General features: G+C 39.0%; 1 protein-coding gene across 3 annotated transcripts in view; it reads left to right on the top strand.

Annotated features, from left to right (window-relative positions):
- The window catches only part of LUZP1 (leucine zipper protein 1), an 85,362-nt gene that overhangs the window by 19,067 nt on the left and 42,056 nt on the right, over nt 1-24,239 (top strand). The window contains exon 1 of one of the 3 annotated variants that reach the window (XM_090268763.1): nt 20,390-20,445. The exons of the other annotated variants lie outside the window; for them this stretch is intronic. The gene's annotated coding sequence lies outside the window, so the exon portion shown is untranslated. Of the gene's footprint in view, nt 1-20,389; nt 20,446-24,239 lie in introns of those variants that run through there. 3 annotated transcript variants of the gene reach the window in all.

The raw sequence follows: 24,239 nt of genomic DNA, 5'->3' as shown, positions 1-24,239 counted from the left end.
AGAAGTTTTGGGGCAGAAAGAGACAGGACTTAATGATGACATGCAGAAAGAAAGTAAAGGTAACTCCAAGATTAGGAGCTTGGTAAAACTAAGGAACATTTGTGGTTAGTTAACTGAAGTTGGGGAGGGGGGCAAGACAGCATGTGCCTCAAATTTCGGGTTGAGTGCTTTACATTCATGTGCTTTTACAACTATTTGAGATATGTTGAGAGTCTCTAAGCTTGCTCTGGGATTGAACTGAAAGTTAAAAGGTTTTTTTTTTTTTTATTTTGTAAGTACTCGTTTGGGGAAAAAAAAACAGTACATTTCAAACCACTAAATATTGTGTAAGTTCTTAGGGAGATTGTAACCCTAATAAATAACATCATCGTTAAATGGTAATCTAATTATCTATGTGCAGAGGAATTCTTGGAATGCATTTGTTACTTTAGGAGTTTTTTGTTTAGCTTGTCCTTTGTGTGCGGGGGTGGGGGTGGGGTGAGGGAAGTGGGGAGGAAAGGCTTTAAAGACCAAGTATGGTCTGTGGCCCTAGTTCTTATGACATTCACTTTCCTTTTGGGTAATGGCTCTCATATCCTTTTGTAGAGCTCTCAGCCAATCCTTATTAAAAACCAAGACCCGTTTCAGAAAACAAACAGTTGAGACAGTTCAACAGTTTGCTAGTCTTGGCAAATAAAATTAAAGGAAGTTTCAGGACCTAGCTTTTGAGATTTGAAGATCATACCACTTGAAAATGTGGTTATATCTGTAGACTCAGTATCATGATATCTAGTGCTTTTCTGGAAGGTACTTCTCTCTTCATTCCCCCCATCATCTGCAGTCATTAAGTTCTTCAGCTTACTCTTCATGTTTGCTGCTGATAATTGCTTCGAAGTTCTGTCTCCTGTGATCGCCTCCATAGTATAAAGCCCAGCCCGACTCCTCTACACCTCGTTCCCGATGTTCTTGTACCAGCTGCTTCTACTAGGTCTCGTAGCACCTGTGCACAAATGTGCAAAGTCCTAGGTTCTTAATCTTTTCTCCCGACATTTCCTCTTTTACCTCACTCATAGTTGAAAACAAGACCCTTTCTCTGACAAACACAGTTATTCCTGTTTTTGCTCCGACTCCTCGGACAGCAGGGACCAATCAGCGGATTTCTAGTCCTTCACTGTGGCTTGCAGATAACTGTTTGGCCACTTTTTGCATGACTTCTAATTTTTCAGTCCCTACCATCTGTACTCTCCATTTTCTTTTTCTTTTTAAAGGTTATAGACTATCCATTTTTCTTTCCCTCCCTCCCTCCCTCCCTTCCTACCTTCCTATCTACTTACCTACTCACCCATCCTCATTTAATCTTGACAACAAATCTTAGCTAAGTACTAATATCCCAATTTTAATGAGGAACTCAACTTCAGAAAGTTTGGTAACTACTCAAAGCATTATATCTATGCATTCTGTTCAGTGTTAGAAATTCAAACTCAATCCTTAAATCAACCCTAAGAACTACATATTATTAGTACTTCTACTTGTAGGTAAGAAAACAGGGAGATTAAGCAATTTGCCAGGGGTTCATACTGGTCATAAATGGCAGAACTGGGAATTAAATCCAAGTCTGCCTGATCCTAAAGCTCTCTTCCCACCAGATACATTGCTTCATCACCCTTAATCATTATTCAGTCTAATTCAATATGCTTCCATTTTGGAACTCTGCATTTCCACTCAGTAGCAGTCTCTTGCATGGACAGGTACAATACACAGTGGCTGAAGACATTGTTTCTATGCACTAGACCTAAGGGAAGGTTAACAGCTGGAGAAATCCTAGCCAAGAGAAACCCCAACACAAGGTGCCTCAAAAACTCTTTTCTCTTTGGGCTTTTCCAAGGGGTAGAAGAGCCTCCCATGCTACAGCAGACTAGCCTAAGGGAGAGATGCAAAGAAACGGAATGGACTAGCCTGACCAAGCTCTGGTTATAGCAACGCAGAGATCACGCAGTACACACTGCAGCAAAACCAGGTGTTGACAGCTGAGCGCTATCAAGCTGCATAAGGCCATTAAAATAAAAAAATAAAAAGCCAGAAGTACGTAGATCCTAAAAATACCTCTAAGCTGCTGCAAGCAACTGACAAGACAAAGCGAAGAATTCAGTTGAAGCAGTTCAAGAGTTAAATCCATGAAACAGCTCACATGATAGCAACAGTTCCTACAGGTAGCTCATGTCTCCCACTCATTTTACCTTTCTTTCCACATAGAAAAGGTAAGCTGTTTTCTCAGCTCCGAGTGAATCCGATACCCCTCAAATGCTGTTTCTCAGCTTGTCAGATGGCTAGACTAGGACCTAGGAATGACGCAGCAACATCCTCCTCACCTCCCCTCTAACAGCAGGAAGATAATGAAGATAATCAAGGACCAGAAGAACCGAGTTGCTGGGAATGTTCTTCCTTCTCATTCCATTTTCATTCCAAACACCAGAGATTTGTTCTACTTACACAAGAGAAGTGACTGTTATGACACTCATTCCAAACCATTTCTTTCTTTCTTTCAGCCTAGGGTTAAATAACCTTTTACGTTTCATTCCATTCAATTCTGTTCTGGTGTCCTTAGACAAATTCCTTCACGGATTTCTCATCTATAAAATGGAAATAAATATTCTCAACTCCAGACCTTACCTCTCTCAAAGGAATGTTATTTGAAGGAAATGTTACTTAAAGTAGCTGAAAAAGTGAAAAAGCATAATATAATAACAGTACCTAACTATGTTTACTTTGGATCATTCTAAGCCCTTTGCATGAACTCATTTATTTCTCAGAACACTATGAGGCAGATACCACCTCATACAAAAGCCATAGCAGGATCAGGAGAGAGAAGAGAGAGAACAGGAAGACCGAGAAGTCAAATCAATTACTCACCTAGAAGTCCACATGGCAGAGAGCACTGAAAGGTGCACAGTGCCAGCCTGCTCCACCCCTTCTCTACTAGTCAGTACAGGCCACACGATGAACAGCAGAGTCCAACAACCAGCCACGTTCCAAACAAAATGGTCTTACCGGACTAGATGGGGCCAAACACATATTTTTAACTCCTAGTCAAAGAACACAGGCTCAGTGAAGAAGATGATCGATAGCTTAAAGATTGTAAAGAGATTGAGGAAGAAAAAGAATATGAAAATGCCTGAATACATGGGCACTGAGTCTTTTGAAAGGGCAGTTACAGTAAAGTAATTAAGGACAGACACATGCAGGGAAAGGTGCTAAAGAAAAGAGAGAGAGAGAGAGAGCAAACCCAGCCTGTGTGGCTCAGTTAGTTGGGCATTGTCCTGCAAAGCAATTCCTGGTTCAATTCCCAGTCAGGGTACATGCCTGGGTTATGGGTTCGGTCCCCAGTCAGGGCACGTCCGAAAGGCGACCCAGCGATGATTTTCTCTTGCATCAATGTCTCTCTCCCTCTCTCTCTCCCTTCCTTCCCCTCTCTCTAAAATCAACAATAATTTTGTTTTAAACGAGAGTAAAAATTTTTTTAATGGCAATAATTCAGAGATAGAAAGGCAGAGGGATTTTATTTATTTGTTTTAGGATATAAAAGACCTTAGTGTATTTATAATCCTAAAGGAAGGACTCAATTAAGAGTGAAGTAAAGATGTAAGACAGAAAGATACTAATTGATGAGTGAGGTACTAGATAAAGTAGATGCTACAGGATGGGACAGAGAAAAAAAGTGATCCATGTGGACCTGAAAGTCACCAGACAAAAGTAATGAAAATGGAGAGAGCAGCCCTGGCCAGGGAGCTCAACTAGTTAGAGCACTGTCCCAGTACGCCCAGGTTGTGGGCTTGATCCTGGGTCAGGGCACACACAAGCAGCAACCAAGGAACACCTAATAAGTGAGACAAGAAACTGATCTTTCTTTCTTTGCTTTCTTCCTTCCTTCCTTCCTTTCTTTCTTTCTTTCTATCTCTATCTCCCTTCCTCTATCTATGTACATTTTTTATGTGCAAAAAGCGACCGAAGCAACTAAAATATAGTCAGTATTTCTTTGGAGGAAACAAATTAAAACGCTACCCAAGTCATACCAACAACAGCAACTCATCAGCGCTACTTCAGCAGTCCGTTTGGGCGACTCTTGCTGTGCTGAGCTAAATATGTGCATTTCCAGCTGTAATTTGCTCCTGATTCATTATTTCCCCATAGTTGATCTCATAGTCTAATCCCTTTTTTATACATAATCATGTTTTACTCATTCTCAGAGATTAGCTTAAATGTCACTATGAAGCTCTTCTAGATCTCTACGGAGAATTATTTGTCTCATTTCAAAATGACATTATGACACTTGGCATGGGCTAATAGGTAGCCTTTTTGCTCCATTATCTGCCTGGAGAGAACTTCTATTTATTCTTTGAAATCTGGTTTAGACACCTTCGCCTCTATGAAACCTCTCCTGACTCCATAATAAATCAACTCCTTCTGTACTTTGCACATCTTTTGTTGTTGCACTGATATTGTGTTATCATTTGTTCACATTTGTCTACTTACAAAAGATTATGAATAGCATAAGAATATTTATATCTGTGTTCCCATTTATAGCACATGGCTTGCCCAATAAATATTGAAATGAGGCTTTGATGAATTAACCTCGTATTGGTATTTTTCTTTTTTCCGAGAGAGCATGAGTGATAAGTCTCTCTGTGTGTTTTAAAACAAATGAACATATATGTTGATATAGTTCACATACCATAAAATTTTAGGGTGTACATTTTATTTATTTATTTTAGTATATTCACAGGGTTGTGCAATAGTCATCAATCATGATTTAATTTCAAAACATTTCATCACTCCAAAAAGAATCTCCAAACCCATTAGCAGACATTTGCCGTTTCCCCTCCCTCTCCTCCCTCCAATCCCTGGCAACCATAATCTACTTCCTGTCTCTGTTGATTTGCCTCTCCTGGACATTTCCCATTAATAGAATCATACAATATGTAGACTTTTGTGTCTGGATTCTTTTACCACTGTGTTTTCAAGGTTTATCCACATTTGTAGCATATGTCAGTATTTCATTTGTTTTTAGGGCTGAGTAATATCCCATTGTATGAATATACCATATTTTGTTTATTCGTCAATTGATAGACACATGGGTTGTTTCTACTTTTTGTCTGTTATGAATAATGATTGCTGTACAAGTTTTTGAACGCATATATGTTGTCATTTCTCTTGGGCATATAGCTATGAAATTGTTGGGTCATATGGTAACTCTGTTTAACTTTTTGAGGAACTACCCAACGTTTTTTACAGCATCTGCACCATTTTGCTTCCCACCAGCAATGTATGAGGGTTCAGATTTCTCCACATCCTTGCAACAAACACTTGTTCTTGTCCTTCTTTTTGAGGATGGCCGTACTAGTGGGTGTGAAGTGTTATGTCACTGTGGTTTTGATTTGCGCTTCCCTAGTGACTAACGATGTGGGAGTATCTTTTCATGTGCTTATTGACCATTTGAATATTTTCTTTGGAGACATGCCTATGCAAATTCTTCACCCATTTTTAATATTCATTTATTTAATCCTCACTTGATATGTCTATTGATTTTTAAAGAGAGAGAAAGGGAGAGAGAGTGAGAGAGAAACATTGATGTGAGAGAGGAACTGATCAGTTGTGCCTCAGGTATGTGCCGGACCTCGCCCCAACCTCTCCCCCATTGCCCCAGTCTCTCCCCCACCGGGGATCAACCCACAGCCTAGGTATATGTTCCCTCACTGGGGATCGAACCCGCAACCAACTGAGCCACTCCTCCAGGGCCATAGTTTTAATTTTTAATCATCTTTCCTTCAAGGACCAATTTTTAGCTTTAGAAACTTATATTCAATCTAATACTATTGGTATTGCACCACCCAACCCAGGTTCTCTGTGGTCACTTTGACTCACAATGGAAATGATTTATATTGGCACTGTGCCTGTTCCTAACCACCTGTTCTGTTAACCTGGTTTTTCTCAATCTTGAGTCAAATATGCAACTACATTGGAATCACAAATAAGGCTCTCTTGAAAATCTCAAAAGGTTCTGCCTAAACCCTGCCACATAAATAGGTACTAGTGTAGCTGATGAAATGATACGAATAGGAGTGCAGCATATTCCCAAGGAGTCCACAGGTTTTTATATGCAGTTTCATTATTTATTTATTTATTTTAATCCTTAGCTGAGAGTATGTTTTTTGATTTTGGAGAGGAAGGGTCAGGGGAGAGAAACATCGATGTGAGAGAGAAACATCAATCAGTTTCCTCCCCTATGCACCCTGACCGGGGATGGAACCCTGCAACCTAGGTATGTGCTCTGGCCACAAATTGAACCCACAGCCTTTTTTGGTATATGGGATGATGCTCCAACTAACTGAGCCATCCGGCTGGGGCTTTAAATGCAATTTCAAAAACCAGAAAGCACTTAAAAATGAAAAACATAATTCATTTCATGGCAAAACCTGACCTGAACTAAAGTGAGCCTGTTTATAATCTTTATTTATTGTGCTTAGTATGATTATTCATATATTTAACTATAGAAATATTAATATGTTTGCCTACTGGATGCTGCCCAGAGAAGGAAAACTCTGATTCCAAAAAACCTCCGCTGCCTTGCGGCATACCTCTCCAGGGGAAAGGCTAAGGGAGTAAACCCCGACAGAAAATCCGGAGCCGGAGTCCCTAAGGCGGTTTGACGTTGTAGTCAACACCGGCAACTCCTGCGGCGCACCTGAAGCCAAGCTGTATTGACTCCGTCTTTCCCTTGGACCCTTCAGCTGCGAAGAGAGGGGGGGTCTGCTGCATGGGCAACAGCAGACCCTCCATATTACCCTGCCCAGGCTCTGTAGCTTCAGCTTCACTGGAGAGGACACTCCAGCGTCATCGCAAGATGTCGATTCAACACGGGAGGAGACAGATACAGTGTCACTCCCGAGTCGGACTGCACAGCCATTCTCGGCGGTGCAGATAGACACTTAAGAAGCTACACCATCGTCTCTCGAGACGGACGGCTGCCGACGACGACGACTGGATGCTGCCTTAGTCTCTATTTTATTATCTCTCCAAAATCTAAAAAATTCTGAATCCCAAAATACATTTAGCCCAAAGCAAGGAACTGTGGATCTGTATGTATTTTGCTGGCAATAGTTCCTTGTTACTTGAATTCTTCAAATAAACTCCAGGGAGCTGAGTTTTCGTATTGGGCCTTCATTGGTTAATAATGCCTGACAGCTAATTTCCACTACTGTTCTTTGTTTTCAAAAGAACATTGCTATGCCATATATTCATTAATATTGGGGAAGGTCTTTTATCTCGTGCTCTTTAAAATGGGTGAGAATTTCTTATAGTTTTCTTTTTTTCCCCTTCGATTATTATTATTTTTTTTTGAAAAGTTCTAAACCTACTAAACTGTTGAGTGAATAGTGTATTATGAACACTCACATACTTTTCTCCTCCGTCAGTTGTTCTCAAAGGGTTTATTCACAGATTCATGGGGGTCCCCAAGAACCTTTAAGGGCCAAAACTATTTTCATGATAATACTAAGCCTCATTTGCCTTTTTCACAGTAGTGACCTTTGTACTGATGATGCAAAAGCAATCAATGGTGGCTAAAGGTGCTGATACCTTAGCACAAATCAAGGTAGAGGTATCAAATTACATTAGTAATAAATGTTTGCAACACACTTTCACTTAAGAATGTCTTTGATGAAGCAGGAAAAATTCTCAATTTTATTATATCTTGACTCTTGAATACACATTGTTTTCATATTTTGTGTGATGAATGGGAAATTCTATGAAACACCTCTGTATATCAAGGTACAATGGTTTTTTGAGGAAAAACACTATTATGGTTAAGTTACAGGCTAAACTAACTTCTTTTCATGAAACATCATTTTTATTGAAAGAATGATTAACAAACTGATTATTTAGATTTGAGTATTTGACAGACATTTTCTTGGAAATGAATGAAACATGTCACTTCAAGGAAAATAACTGACAGTATTGATTGCCAATGATAGAATTTAAGTTTTTAAAGAAAGATTTTAGAATTTTGCATAATGTTTACCTGCCACTGTGAGCTTGGGAGCTTCTCAATACATAAAGTTTTCTTTTGGTGAGATTGGTGGTGATATTAACAAAAGTGGTTTTTTAATATTGGACACTGAAATGTTTCAACATTTAGAAGATCTGCATATGTGTCAGCTTAGTGAACCAGTCTTTTCCAAACGATCAATGCATGATTTTATAAAATCATGCTTGGGTAAAAGATCCATTCAAAGGACAGCGTAGACCAATAGATTTTAATGTAACAGTATGAAAAGTTAATGTATATGGCTTCAGATTCCACATTGCAACTAACCTACATGAAACTACCACTTGTTAAGTTATGCTATAATATCAGAGAATATCTCTAGTCATCTTAAAAGGCAACAGAAATACTCCCTTTTCAAGTAGATGTTGTGTGAAGTTGGATTTTTCTTATATACTTCAAACAATATGTCATAATGTTTGAATGCAGAAGCACATATGCCTCAACAGATGTTAAAGAGATTTGCAAAAGTGTACAACCAATGTCACTCTTATCATTAAATTTTTTGTTTTTGGAAACTATAGTTACATGTCATAAAAGTGTATAATTTAAGGTAATGAGCGTATTGTTATTTTAAAACCAATACATGTTTAAAATTTCTTATACAGCAAATATTAGATAGATATAACTCATATAAACAAAAGCCCTTTCGGGTCTTTGGTAATTTTTAAGAGTGTTAAGTAGTTTTGAGATCAAAAAGTTTGAGAACTGCCGACCCAGATTCACAATTGCTGATATTTTGTCACATTTGCTTTATCAGTTTATCTAATTTTTTCTGAAACATTTGAAAGCAAGTTACAACCTCTAAATATTTCCACATTCAACATTGATACAACAATGTCTAATACTCATATTCATATCCCAGTTCCATAAATATTCTTTATAGCTTTTCCCTCTCCTTCGGAATCCACTTTAGGATTTCTTGTTACATTGGTTGTTATATTTCTTTTAATCTAGAGGAGGAATTGCAAACTTCTTCTGTAAAGGACCAAATAGCAAATATTTTTGGCTTTGTGGGTTCTGCTGTCTCTGGCAAGACAAAATAAGCCATAGACTATACGTAAATGAATGGGCATGGCTGTAATCCAGTTAAACTTTAGTTAGAAGACTGCTGATTCAGAACAGCTCCACTTAAACATTTTGTGTGTGTCTTTAACAACACTTTTTTTTTTTTTTTTTGGAAAAGTAGTCCAGTTATTATGTCCCATAAATTGAATTTCTCTGATTGTTTTCTCATGCTCAGATGCAGGGTAAACATTTTTAGTAAGAAATATTACATAGATGATGCTGTGTCATATTGGGAGGCACATAACGTTAGTCTGTCCCATTATTGTTGATGTTAAATTTGATCTCTTCATTGTAAAGGTGTACCTACTGTCCTTTGGAAGTAATCTGTGGGGTGTCTTTTAGGCAATGGGAATATGCTGTTCTCTTACTAAATGGCTTTAGCATCCACCAATGATCCTTGCCTGAATCAGTTATACTTTAACAGTTTTGATTATAGTTCTTAACATCTACTTTTAATAATAACAGCAATAAAAGCCAAATTGTATTTTCAAAATACTTAAGAACTTACAAAGCTCTGTTCATATATATTGTCACTGCAATTCTGTAGTGTAGTTTCCCTACAGAAACGCTCTCCCTGGGAGGGTGAGGCTGAAAGGCTGGGTCTGCCTGTTTTGTCCTGACAGCTGTTTTCTAGAAGCATCATTCCAAAATACAGTGTTTTCGTCTTCTGAGCCCAAAGCTACTTAAGAAGAAAGGACATGGCTTAATGTAGACTGGCAGTTGTCTTGGCCTTGGGAAATTTTTCCTGTTCCTTACCTCTTTTGTTGATATTTCTTGTTTTCAGTGGTTCAGTTTGTGGCTCCTGTAATACACTCAGGATCAGTTTTTGTCTAATTATATGTTAAAGCTTGTATTGCAAACCAACTAAGTAGTTACAGCTTAAAGAAATGCACACATTAATCTTTTAAGAGAAACATTTTCCCCCATCAGCTTTTTACTAAAAATTTCAAACATACATAGAGCTAATATAGTAGTCTAATAAATACTCATACCTTTCACTTGGATTCAGTAATTGTTAACTGCTTGCCTTGTACTTGTGTAGCTATAAATATTTGTATATCTGTATCCATTTTTTCTTAACTGTTTGATAACCTGCAGATGTATAACCCCTAGAATAAGGACACTCTACTACATAAAAACCATACCATCATTACACCTCAAAAATTAATTTTGTAATATATAATATTGATCCATTTTCAGTGCCTCCAGGTTTCTCAAGAATGTCTTTTATAGGTTTTTTTGTTTTTTGTTTTTAGAAATAGTCTCTTGAAGGACAATAATAGGTGAGAGATTGACATACAGGGTGAAGCAAAAGTAGGTTTACATTTTTGTGTATGCAAAACAGAGTTCTCGTATTATTTATTAATTATTGTATTATTTTCCATACAGACAACTGTAAGCCTACTTTTGCCCCACCCTGTAGAATTAAACAGTAAAGTGCTTTGTGTGGTTGCTGACATGAAAAACAACTGCTAAGTTTGTATGCTTGCCCTACAGGTAACTGTGTCCAGTTACATTTCATAGGTCAATAAAATGAGGTCATACAACTGTGGGTGAGGGGATTCAGGGCTTTTTCTTCCTTTTAAAAAAAGATTTTATTTATTTATTTTTAGAGAGGGGAAAGGGAGGGAGAAAGAGAGGGAGAGAAACGTCAATGCAAGAGAGAAACATCGATTGGTTGCTTCTCGTACGTGCCCGACTCGGGACAGAACCTGAAATGCAGGCATGTGTTGTGACCGGGAATCGATTTGGCATACCCTTCGCTTTGTGGGATGATTCCCAACAAACTGAGCCACTCTGGTTAGGGGGCTCAGGGCTTCTTTAGTTTATGACCAAGTGCTGAGCCTTTCAGAATATCAATGGTGAACATGATAAATTAAAAGTAAGAAATCAGAATGATGCTTAGCCTAGTGCCTGAATCATAGTAGGTACTTAAAAAATTCTTTCTATTTAATTAAAGATGTAACTGAAAGGATGTGCTAGAAAAGACCATAATTAAACATTTATTGGGTTATTCTAGTGCAGTTAGTCTGTTGGGTGATGTGGGAAATGAAGAGGTAGAAAACAATATGCTCAGCTCTTGAGGAGAACTCTAGTATTAGCTGAGAGGAAACAAACTAATTCTTTGTGGTTTTTTTTTTTTTGGTTAATATTTATTGACTGTTTTCTGCATGCTAGATTGCCAGGTAGTGTTCTAGGCACAGGGAGACAGTGGTGAACAAGACTGACAAAATTCTTGCCTCCATGGAGCTTACATAGTGGTTGGAAGAGACAAGCAGTAAAAAGATCAACAGAATAATTTTGAATAGAGATAGAGGAAAATAAAACAATTTGATACAGCAGAGAGTAATGAGAGGAGGCGAGTGCAGCTTTAGCTAGAATCATCAGGGAAGGCATTTCTGAGGAAGTACATTAGAATTATGACTTGAATTACGAGGAGGGAGCAGTGATGGGAAGATCTGGGAGAAGGCAGCGGACGCTACAAGTACCAAGGTCTTAAGTTGTGATGCGCTGGCCTAGGTGAGGATCCTGGAGGCCAGGGTGAACGGAGCAGAGAGTGAGAGGGATCAGGGAGACTGGAGCAGAGAGTGAGAGGGATCAGGGAGACTGGTAGAGGAATAAGACGCGAGGTGAGGAAGGAGAGGTAGTCAGCGACTAGATGGTATAGGGTTTGTATTTATTTTAAGTGATAGGAGAAATGCAAATTGTACTCCATAAAAATAACTGAATGTTCCAGGTAATTAATAAGGGCTTGATTTTAACTATTAACTTGGTGTATCCTGAGGATACTCTTGTCTCCTCACTTTTGCTTTTTTCCTTAAAACAGATCTTTATTGAATAACTGTTATATTCATTACATTATACTGGTGGGAATATAGAGAAATAACAAGTCTGTGCTACACCTTTAAGGAGGTTTGCATTATAGTTGGGGGTTTGTATTACAAGTGCATTAGGTATGCTGTATAAAAGAATGATGCATCTGTCACAGAGCAGATGCTTCTATGGTAAATGGCGGTGGGTGCTCAGGAAGGGAGGAGTTAAGAAGCACTGGGTGGGGAAGAGGTCCCCTGAAGAGGAGATGGCGTTGACTTGTTCTTTGCTTAGATTTGGTGAGATGGAGATCATTCCAGGCAGGGGAAATATCTGGACAAAGGTGTAACACGAAGGAGTTTGTGCCCAGGAAATAGTGAGTAGATCGTTCTGCCTAGAAAAGAAAAAAAGATAATGGTTAGCATGCCAGGCTCTTGAGTGACAGACTAAGGAATTGAGACTTTAGTCTGTAGTTGTAGTGGGTATTTCTCATAAATCTTATTTGTGTGTTGCTCACTTGTATTTGAAATCTTTATATTCAACTAATATTTATTGTCTACTGTATACACTTGTATTCTTTGAAATTCTAACAGCCTTGGTCACTTGCAAACGTTAAATTGAATTGTGATTCTGGCACATGGTTTGTATATAGACATAGAAACAGATGCAAGAAAGGAATGAACCAGGAAAAAAATTTTTTTAAGCGATGTTATTTCCTTATTTAAGTTTGATGGGGTGGGATTTGTGTATTGAGTAGATGATGAATAGTTGGAGGATTTTGTTGTTGAGAGATGGATTGGGGGAAATGAAACTAGAATAAGAAAGAAGCCTATACTGATGTTAAAATGTGTTACAAGATTCCAAATCTCATTGTCATCTTTATAATTTGGATTTTGATAGGGCAATGCTTATTTATATTTAAGAGCTAAAAATAATGGTGAGCCTAATATGATGATATTTTCTTTATCTTGATCATTATTTAAAATACAACCACGTATACATATACACAATCCCGATAGCTCCTTAACTAACTAGTAAACTCTTAACTCATTCACTAACTCACTCTCAGCTACCCAAACCCCACTGGCTTTAAAAATATTTTATCATTCCTTACCAATCTCATTCACAAAATGCACTTTATGATATTAAGACCAATGCTGTAGTCTTTTATGAGATTGAGAGTCTTTTCTGTACTTTGCTTGTATCTCTTTAGCTATGGAGGACTAAACAAATATATAGGCTTATGCTGTTAATTGTCTGTCCCTAAGAATCGTAGCTTTCATAGCTGGAAGAAATCATCTGGACTCTTTTATCAACCCATTTTATAGATCTGACAACTACTGTTCTGAATGGATAAATGCCTTATCATGAAAGAGGGAATTATTATGTGGCTATAGAAGAGCCAGTCTCCTCCCTACGCCACCAGTATTTTGTGGAGAGGTCATTGTTAGTCCTTCTCAAACAGAACAGTGTATTGATGTTACATCCCAGTTCTCTGTCATCAAGAGACTTAATAATGCAGTTGGAGAAATAGGGCTTAGACATAAAAAGATTCATAATTGGGTAAACCACATCCTTTCTCTCTTAAGGATAAACTAGTTGGAGTTTAGGACATTTACATCTTATAATGATCTGGATACACTGGGACTTCTAATAATGCTGGTCTGATAGGTAGAGTCTTATATCAGGCTTTTATTCTGTCATCAAGCTTCAAATCGTACTAACAATTACCTTTGTATAACACTTTACAGTTTATGAAGTGTTTTTTTAAAAAAGATTTTATTATTATTTATTTTTAGAGAGGGGAAGGGAGGAAGAAAGAGGAGAGAAACATTGATCGGCTCCCCTATCCTGCCCCCTTATCCCCACATGCCCCTAATTGGGCACCCAGCCTGCAACCCAGTCCCGTGCCCCAACTGGGAATCAAACCTGTAACTCCTTGGTTTGCTAGACAGCGGCCAACCCACTGAGCTACCCCAGTTAGGGCTTATGAAGTGTTTTTATAGGCATTATCACATTTGAATTTTAGGGTACCATCGTTAGGTCGGAGGCAAGAGCATTTATCACCATTTTGTAGCTGAAACGTGAATTCAGATTTTACTTTTATATTCACCTCTTAGTGTCCTAAGCTACACTACTTTTATGATTTCACTTGCTTTATATCCATATTTCCATAGTAATACATTATGTTTTGCTAGGTTCCATTTTGGAGTAAACCCAGTATTTTTTTAAACTAAAAAGACTATATTTTCCAATACTTTTTATTATTCAAGGGGAGTTGCTTTAAAATTATTTATTTGTTTATTTGTTTTTAGAGAGAAGGGAAGGGAGGGAGAAAGAGAGAGAAGGAAACATTGATGTGAGAGAGAAACATTGATTGGTTGCCTCTCACACGCCCCCAGCTGGGGACCTGACCTGCAACCCAGGCATATGCCCTGACTAGGAATGGAACTGGCGACCTTTCAGTCTGCAGGACAGTGCTCAATCCACTGAGCCACACCATCCAGGGCTTGATTTTTTTGTTTTTAAAACTAAAGTTGGACTGAAGAATTTGATCTTAGGCAGATTCTTGAGTTTGAGTTAAAATATCCTATTTAATTCTCTTGGAATCAGGAAGCATTTATCAGATGTCTTCTGTGTGGCAGGTGTAGCACAGAGGGTAGGATATAGGAGGGAGTCTTAGAAATGAAAGTGTTACAATGAAAAAGGCAAGAATGTAAACTCAAGTAGACCTAGATTTGAACCCCAGCCTGGTACTTATTTATTAGTTATAAATTATTGGGTTGGCCAAAAAGTCCATTTAGCTTTTTTCTGTAAAATAAAAGACCCATTTTTCATTTTCACCAGTAACTATTGATTTGGCTATTTTGAGTATGTCAGCTGTCTTCTGCTATTAACTTCTCTAGTGTGTAGAGGCCAGAGGTGCTGCTGAACATCTTCTAATGCATAAGATAGCCCCACAGCAAAGAATTATTTGGCCAAAATGTCAATAGTACCAAGAAACTTTGCAAATCACTTTTGACACATTCAGACAGTCACAGCACCTTCTCAGAAATCTGCACAAATCTTTTTTTGTGTTTCAGTTGTGTTTTTACCTTTCTTGAAATAATAAAGCATAATATGCTGAAAATGTTGCATATTTTCTTCCATTTTCAATATTAAAATGCTGGACAAAAATTTATCAATTGTGGTAAGTTTTGTTTTTTTTAAAGATTTTATTTATTTTTAGAGAGAGGGGGAGGGAGAAAGAGAAGGGGAGGGAGAGAAACATCAATGTGTTGTTTCCTCTGGTACGCCCCCCAACTGGAACCTGGCCTGTAACCCAGGCATGTGCCCTGACTGGGAATTGAACCAGTGACCCTTTGGTTCACAGGCTGGCACTCAATCCACTGAGGCACGCCAGCCAGGGCAGGTTTTTTTGTTTTTTTTTTTTTTAATGCTTGCTGATATGACAGCTGTCACAATACAATCTAACAAAATTGTTTCGAAAGAAAAAGACAACTAAGCACAACTAGAGCCCTCGTATGGAAAAAAACGTAATGAACTTTTTGGCCAGCCCAATACTTTCCACTTCTTGGAACTTCAAATTCCTCATCTATAAAATGGTGATAATAATACCTGTGTTGTAGAAAGGACTATTTTGGGTTGGGGTGATGTATATAAAGCATAGTGTGCTTCATATGCTATCGTGCATAACCGAGTAAATAGACAAATGTGTGTGATGTGAGTTAGCAGAGTACTGACAAAGCGTTTGGCTGCCCTGACGCAGAAGAGGGAAGTGATCCTGGCTGCCAGCATACTGTGTCTGCTTTTGTTGAAACTTACAGCTCTTACGCTGGTGTTTGCCAACACTGCATTTGACTCCTCACATGGTAGAAGCCAAGTCATTCCTATAAAGTATATGTCATTTGGAAACCTCTGTAGGATGGACCTTTAACCTCTGTTGCAGTTTAGTTGAGGGGAAAAGACTTGCATTACCATAGACTATGAAAGTCAGGTGGCAGAGTCCCTCTCGGTTGGCACCTAGATTTAGTTTTCTGCATGATGTAACCATCAAAAGGAAGAATTCCCACCCAGGATGAAACTCTCGGTGACAGTGAGTATGGCAGGTGAACTGAATAGGTTGAAAGACCAAGAACTTACTTGTTTTCTGAAATAGTGTTTTATTCATCTGTAAACATTTATCAAACACCACTACATGCAAGGTACTGTTCTGGTGCTAGGAATACAGTAGTAGTGATGGGAAAGTCTTTTCTAGTACAGTAAAACTTACGTTCTAGTGAGGGGAAATGTAAAGAAATATAAAATACAGTGACTCTCAGGTAATGCTGAGTAATACCATGGGAGAAATAAAATAGGAGAAGCAAGTTATGGAAGGGGTGCTTATTTTTAAGTACGATCTTACTTTTAGATAGTATGATACAGAAGACTTCTCTGAGAAGTAACAAATGAACAGAGCCCAGAATAAAGGCAATGAGTGACCTTTATAAGAAAAGGAGCCCAAACGATGTGTTTTAGTACGAGGAGTGGAGGTAGCACTGACTTTAGAAGTTGATTTATGAGGTGGAAGTGAGGTTTGCCTTGTTAAATGATTGAAATTAGCGCCTTTTAATTCTCAAGTGTCTACTGTAGGGACAGAGTGCTCTGGTAACAGCTGAAAATCAGCCTGTATCCATCTTTCAAACATACTGGAGGTTACACCACTCCAGAAAATACACATTTAGGTATCCAGGAGACCTAACAATACCCCCTCCACAGTATTTTTAATAAGAGTATAGTCTTTTGGACTGCCTCTATCAGAATATAAATACAAATCTATAGGTTCCACAACAGATGCAATAAATCAGAGTATTTGAGGATGGTACCTGGCAATCTGCAGTTTTAACAAGTTATTCCACATCCTTACTGAAGTTTGAAAATTACTGTTGGTGATCTTGTTGATAGAAATCATATCTATCCCAGGCTTAGTGGGTGGGCAGGCAAGTACCTGCTTATTTAAGATGCATTGTTTTTCATAATTTACATTGTAGCTTGCATTTCCTTTTGCTTGATTTAATTCTTGGCTTTAATCTCTGATATACTGCAGCCTCCATATTAAGATGTTTGATGAGACAGTAGAAAGTGAAACTTTTGTCCTCTTTGCGTACGTTATTTTGTGTTATCACCATCAGCCACATCCCTGGGAAGGAGCAGCCTCTGAAGGGAGAATGTTGAATCGGCTGTGTAGACTTGACTTTTTAGGAAAGAGCTCACTTATTATGCGCAGTAGTTTTTTTGTTTTCTGTTTTCTGTTAGTTGAAAATTTTCGGTTATTGTGTTGAAGGTTTTTCATGTTTTCATAGGTCTTTCAATCTGTAATATGCAGAAATGCTAAACGAAAGAGAAAACAGAATGAGGATATTGAGAAGGTATTTATAAATTTAGTAGGGGACAATCAGTAAATATTAATTTGATTCAATGGGGAGGATGGAAACAATGAGCAGTGGCAAATTTAAACTATCTGTAGATGGTCCGACCAGATCCTTAACGGGGTTAGCACCACCATTCTAGTGGGCACACCGTTGAAGAGAGTATGCACTGTTTCCCCCACGTTTAGTGTTAGTGGGACCACTGATGTTCACTGTCAGGTTGTGGGAAGACTAGAAGGCTCTCTGGCCTATCTGCCAGGACCCATCTCCAGGCCACTGGCCAAGCTTAAGACTTTTGTGCCTTGCTTTTGGGCACTGTTAGGGCTGCTGTCTTCCTTTCTCAGCAAGAGGTTGAGCCTTTTAGAACTTGAAAAGGCCTTAGGATGATTGAAAGTCTACACTTTTTATTTTTACTGTTAAACCATGATTCAGAGAATTGAAATCTTCTTATAAGCCTTGATACTAGCATATGAAGAAGCCTGGTAATTGGTTTCCTTCAGTGGGCATCATCCAGTTGAGTAATCTTTTACTCAGAAATGTGCTGCTTTCTTCCAAAGGATGTTTGCTTTTCTGTTCAAGGGTTCCTTGTAGTCATTCCATCCTGCTGGTTGTTTTTGACTTTGCCTATTAGGGTGTGAGTGGCAATTTGTACCTTGTTTTTAGTAAAAATCATGTAAAAGTTGAAGAGAAAAACTCTTGAAATTAAGGCATACGGAAGGACAGTAACTGCCCCTGAGTCACACTGCAGAGCTGCAGAGGAAGAGGAGCGTTCACAAACAGCTGGTCTCTTTTCTTGGTACCATATACAGGGTGGGGCAGGACTAGGTTTACAGTTGTTCGTATGGAAAATAATGTAATTATTAATAAATAATAATACAAGAACAAACGGTTTTGCATCCTCACAGCTGTAACCTATTTTTGCCCACCCTGCATTTACTTTCTTTTCCCTCCTTTCCTTGGCCACTTCACTCCGGTAAACTTAGTCTTATGAGAGGTGTAGCCTGGCCTGCGAGGCTTGAGCTGAGAGTTTGGGTTCTAGGTGCCGGTCCAGCCTTGCTCCAAGCCTCCATTCCCTGTCTTTGGGGCTTATTTCCTCTATCTTTAAAATGAAAGGCTGGACTGGATCATCAGTCCTCAAGGATCTCTCCAGCTCTAATACCCTTTGGTTTCATGAATCCTGGAATGGCCACAGCTTGCAGTTTGCTCTGACACACAGAATAGACTCTGCATTGGAACTCCTAACCACAATGTACCTTGGGTGGTCTCAGGCTAATTTTTTTTTCCCCCAGGAGGAATGTTTCTGAGAGTGGATTTTATAAGTAAGCCAGTTTTTTCTTTTTCTTAAAGAGACAGTAAAAGGCTAAAAATAGGAATGACAGAAGACCTCAAAGTTGTGGGAAGTACATTGATGTGTATCCCAAGTAACTGTTCTAGAATTGCAAATGCTTTGTTAATCTATATAGGGCAGCAATTTTTAACTGGTGTGCCACAACAATTTTTTTTTTCACAACAATTTTTAAAACATGCGATAGCTGACCATTTAGTAAGGGGTACTGACCTCTTTTATATTAGATTGTCAAATTTAAAAAAGTGATAACAGCCTCACACAACAATGGCTGTTTGTTATGAATGAATCAAAATTGTATATATTTTTTGGGTCATATTGGCAAAAATATATATTTTATGGTGTGCCGCAGAATCTTAGTAGTTTATGTGTGCCATGAGATGAAGAAGTTGGAAATTGATGATATAGGGTGGCATTCTCCTGATGCTATTGCAGAGAACAAGGGGCTATAAGGAAGTTCAAAGTCCATAGTTAGCTGCCTCCTTTGGCAAAGGAGCACTGGCTTACCCCAGGGCACAAGGGGAGGGAGAGCTACTGAGGACAGGGTTTCTTGCCTCCTTGGAACCCGCTGGTATGACTTGAGCCCGCCTCAGTTCTGTATGACTAGGAGAGTTTGTTTCCCTTGAGATTGTCACTTCAACCCTAGAATAGACTAATGGTTCTTGTAGGGTGTTCAGAGCTCTGATTATGAATCTGTCCCCTGAGCAGGCTTGATGGCTATATTGTAAAGCGATAAAATACAGTCTGGCTCTGTCTGTGCTGGAAACCATTCACCTGTGTGCTCTGTTCTTCCAAGTGGGTGGGGCTCCTTCCATTCCGGCCCGAATGAAAAGCATTTCGCTGACTTCCTGATCATGCCCTGACTTGTCCTTCATTTTTTCTTTGCTTTTCATTCTTTGCTGCAACTCGGCCCATCTTCCAGTTGTGGCCCCACACACAGCAAGAGCCACAAAGCTTTGTCCATGTTTGTTATTGGGAAAAAAAACTTTACAATCTGGAGTTAGGAAAGGAGTTTATGTCCACAGGATTAGGGTGAGGAGTGGGGAAGCTCCGGGGACGTGGGAAGACTTGGAACTAAAAAAACACTCTGGATAAGAATGTGAGGAAATGGAACTTTGGGTTGCTGACCCAACAAAAATATTTGAGGAATGCTCTTGATTTGATAACTAGGTTATTTTTAGTTTGCAGAAAAAGAGTAGTTTCATCAGCGTAGTGGAATCTTGCAGTTATGATTGTAACCTAAACTAATCGGTTTAGGCTTGTGCCAGAAAAGTGTCAGGTAGCGCGCTAATTTCCTCCTAACCGTTAGTACTCACTGCCGGGCTTAACCCCTGCGGTCCTGTGGTGGGCCTCTCAGGGCACGGTTGGTAGGTAGTGCGAAGGGATTGGGGGAAAGGGGCGAGCCGATGCTGCCTGAGAGGCTCGTGGAGGAGGGAGAACCTGTGTGATAGACCCCTGCCTTAGTGTGTCCCCTTGGGCTATAGCTCTCTGGTGTGAGTGTAATGCCATGCTTAAATCCAGGTTTCCTTTTGGGACACCAGGCGTGACTTTGGGTGGAACTGCCTTAGGATCTGATTGGCTGTTTTTCCAATTCACTTGGCGTTCTCTACCAATCCCTTGGTTCTCAGTTATTTTACTTTGCCTTAAGGGATGTTTATTGGATTTTAAATTCTCAGTTATCATTCATTCAGCACACCTTTATTGAGTGCCCACTCAACTGTGTGCCTGGCTTCATGGTAGGTGCTAGGTGTCCTTTGGTATTTGTTTCTTAGAGACTCTAGATTTTATGTGGGTTAATTCTGTTGAAGAATGCCAACTTGATTGCTTAAAGTACTGTAGTTTTTAATTTCGGGAAAGGCAGTTTATATAAATTACTAGGTCAGTAAAACATGTTTAGTGATCTGTTCTGGTTTGGGTACTATATGCTAATTTAAGGGTAATAGACCTTCCTAAGATGTGACCTTTGCAGAATTTGTGGCGGTGTGGGGAAAACAATAGTACAAATTATTGAAGAAAAAATAAAAACAAGTACAAACTAAGTCAGCTATGCATAACTACCTGAGTGCTACTTGGTCAGTAAGGTTTACAGCTCCCTGCTGGAGCAAGTTTTGCTTTTATTTCTTTAGCTTTATGCACAGGGATGTTAGCCAGCAGCTTTTGAGTGTGGCTGTTTGTAGTTTTGAGATTTTTCTCCTTGGGCTGGCCTTAATTTTTGCTTGAATAATCTGGGCTGGGAACAGGGAAAACGTAATGGGTAGTCAGATCAATAAAGCAAAGTAGCTAGTGACTAATCCTTTTCATTTGGGAAGGCCAGCGTAGTGGGGGTGGTGATGTTCCTGCCTCTCCTGGGCACTGAAGAAAGAAGCTACATATGAAAGTCCTCCTTTACTTGCTTTCAGCAGGTCTTAGGTCAGCATATTATTTAACATATGAGTCTCTGTTTCTTTATATATAAAATGGATTTGATAATGCCTCCTTATAGAATTGTTGTGAGGATTAATTGAGATTATGGTGGTGAAAGCACTTTGTACTATGAAATCATGTGAAAGCATTTGTTATCATTAGCAGGCATATTATTTAGGGGTGAGAGGAGGCATGGACTTCTGAGGCCTCTAGCAGGACATCTCTGAGGAGCCTTCTGATGATTCTGGGTATCCTAGAATCTTGACTTCCTTAAGTTGATATTAATAAGGACAATAATAATATTCATTGTTATTTGAATGGGGTGTACATGTGGGAGATGGATTATTTTTTCTTATAGATCTATATATTTATACTTAAAAGAACATAAATAAGGCATTCATAATTTTCGGCTATTTAGCCATTGAATATTTACTGAACTATGTTCCACCTTCTATGCGTGTGCTTGGATTCATGGATGAAATACATAATCCTGGCCTTTTAAGAGCTCAAGATTTGTGGGGAGAGATAAACAAGTAGGTAATTATGATACAGATGATAAATGCTGTGCTAGAGGTAAACCTAGAATCTTTCAAAAGGACCTGTTCTTACTTGATTTCTCTCAACTTCTTCTCCAGACTTTGTTTACACACTGAGAAATCTTGAATCCCAGCTGTGAGGCCTGGAGAAATGAAGCAGTTTCCCTAAGTCACGGTCATAGCTAGTCAGTAGTAAAGCTGGAACTGAAATCTGAGTTGTCATAGTACCCTCTGTGTCTTTCAGCTACGATCCGTCAGCATCAGCCTTGACTTTCCTCCCTCACCCTGGATCCTTACTCATTTCAGAGGTGCCTCTCTCCCTGCTCCCCACCTTTTCAAGCTTCTGTTCTTATGACCGTATCTCACAGTTACTCTTGCAATAGGTGGAAGTAGGAAGACCTGGGAGCTTAAGATTGAACTTGTTGCGGTAGAAGAATGGTTCTTACCATTGGCTGTACGATAGAATTGCTTATAGTGCTTTTATAAAATAATGACACCTAAGATTATGATCTTTTCTTCCATATTTGTTTTATACATTATTCATAAATGTCTTATAGTATAATACACAAAATTTTCAAAAGATACTTAGTGAATTTTTATATGTACATTCATGTGAAGACTACTCACATCAAGATATGCATAAGCCCTTGACTGGTGTGGCTCAGTTGGTTGGGCATTGTCCTGCAAAGTGAAAGGTCACCAGTTTGATTCCAGGACAGGGCATATGCCTAGGTTGTGGGTTCGGTCCCTGAGAGGCAACCAATCAATGTTTCTTTCCCTCTCTTTCTCCTTCCCTTCCCCTCTCTAAAAATAAGTAAGTAAATAAGTAAAGATATACATGAGATCAAGATACAGAACATTTCCAAAACTCCAGAAGGCTCCCTTATGCTACTTCCTCATTAATACTGGCTGCTCAAGTAACCACTTATTCTGACTTCTATCTCCAATGATTAGTTCACCTGTTCTTGAGCTTCATATAAATAGAATCAAATAGATATCATGTACTCTTAGGTGTGGAGTTTTTTTGCTCATCACCATATCTGGATATTCATTCATATTGTGTGCAGTGGTATGTAATATTTCATTGGTTGTACCACAGTTATTTATTCCCTGTTGATGGACAGTTGGGACAGTTATGGCTCTATGACAAAGCTGCCATGTACATTCTTAGTCATGTATATGTCTTTTGGTGCATGTATGCACTCATCTCTTGGGAGAATAGGATTGCTGGGTCATATATGCAGCTTTGGGTAGATACCAATAAACAGTTTTGTGGTTGTACTAGGTGTCATTGACTCACTATAGGAATTGGTCAGTTGTCTGATAGCAGTGATAGTTATGAAAGCTCCCAGGTTTTTCTAATATTTAGCCAGAGTTGAAAACTCTCAGAGTATATCTCAGGAATATTCTTAAAGAGAGGGTGAAGGGGAGTAGGCAATAGAATATAAATAATTTATGCGTGATTGATGCTATCATGCCAGATTAGATTGTGGACATTTTCTGTAGTGCGAGGGGGTGTGGCAGTAGCCATGGTGGTATACCCCAAGGAAGAGTGTGGAAATTAGTTACTAAGTTTGCATTTGTTTATTTCAGTTTCACTTTATTGTGTGAATCTTCTTGTTTCATGGGAACCTCAAAGGTTGATTCTTTTTAAAAAAATATTTCTAAAAATCTTGTCCTGAGGACAGTTTTTTCATTGATTTTTTAGTGCTAGACGAAAAGATAGAGGAAGAGTTAGAGGAAGTGGGGGTGGAGAGAGAGAGGGAGAAACATTGATTGATTGATTGCCTGCCATATGCTCCTGGACTGGGGATTTGTATGCACCTGGACTGGAGGTCGTATACACTTGGACCTAGGATCAGACTTATAACCTAGGTATGTGCCCTGAGTGAGAATCAAACCCTACAACCTTTAGTTATGGGATGAAGCTCCCACCAAGGGAGCCACATAAGCCACATAAGCCTGGGCTAAAGGTTGATTCTTTAACCTAAGAACCAGAGACTCTGACAGGAAAAAAGAGGATATGCTTTCTTCCCTGTTGAAATTCTTTTCTTGTAGAACACTGTAGACCATGTGGTATGGACAATAAGTGGAAAAAAATTAGCAATTAGCATTGAGTCAATTTAACCAATACTTTATGAGTACTTTCTGTGTACAGATCTCTATATTAAGTGTTGTGGGGAACACAAAACTCAGACAACCTTCTGCTCTGTCCTTAGGAGGTGATATAAGATAAAGATGTAAAGCAAAGTAGAATGGAAATTGCTCAAGTAGAGATACAGACAAAGTGCTTTGGGAGCATAGGATGGAGAGGCTTAGAATGCTAGAGCCAAAAAAAGGGCTCTTGGAGATCATCAGGGCTAGTAGTCTTTACCATTTTGCGGACATGGAGCCATTTAGTCAGAGAAGTTCAGGAACCTTGCTAAGAAAGGGAATCAAGTGAAATTAGAAAGAATATAAAGTTTTCAGCTGTCAGGGACAGGAGGACTTGAGTTGGAAACAGGTGGCCTTGGATCATGGAATAGAGCACCCCAAAACTGAGGACTTTTCTCAGTAAAACTTATGCCTAAATTGGCCAAAGATAGACTGTG

Source organism: Furipterus horrens, unplaced genomic scaffold (assembly GCF_987537825.1).
Source record: "Furipterus horrens unplaced genomic scaffold, mFurHor1.1.pri manual_scaffold_3, whole genome shotgun sequence".
In the NCBI taxonomy this organism is placed as follows: domain Eukaryota; kingdom Metazoa; phylum Chordata; class Mammalia; order Chiroptera; family Furipteridae; genus Furipterus; species Furipterus horrens.
Note: the sequence above shows the minus strand (reverse complement) of the source record. Positions and strands in the feature narration are given on the sequence as shown.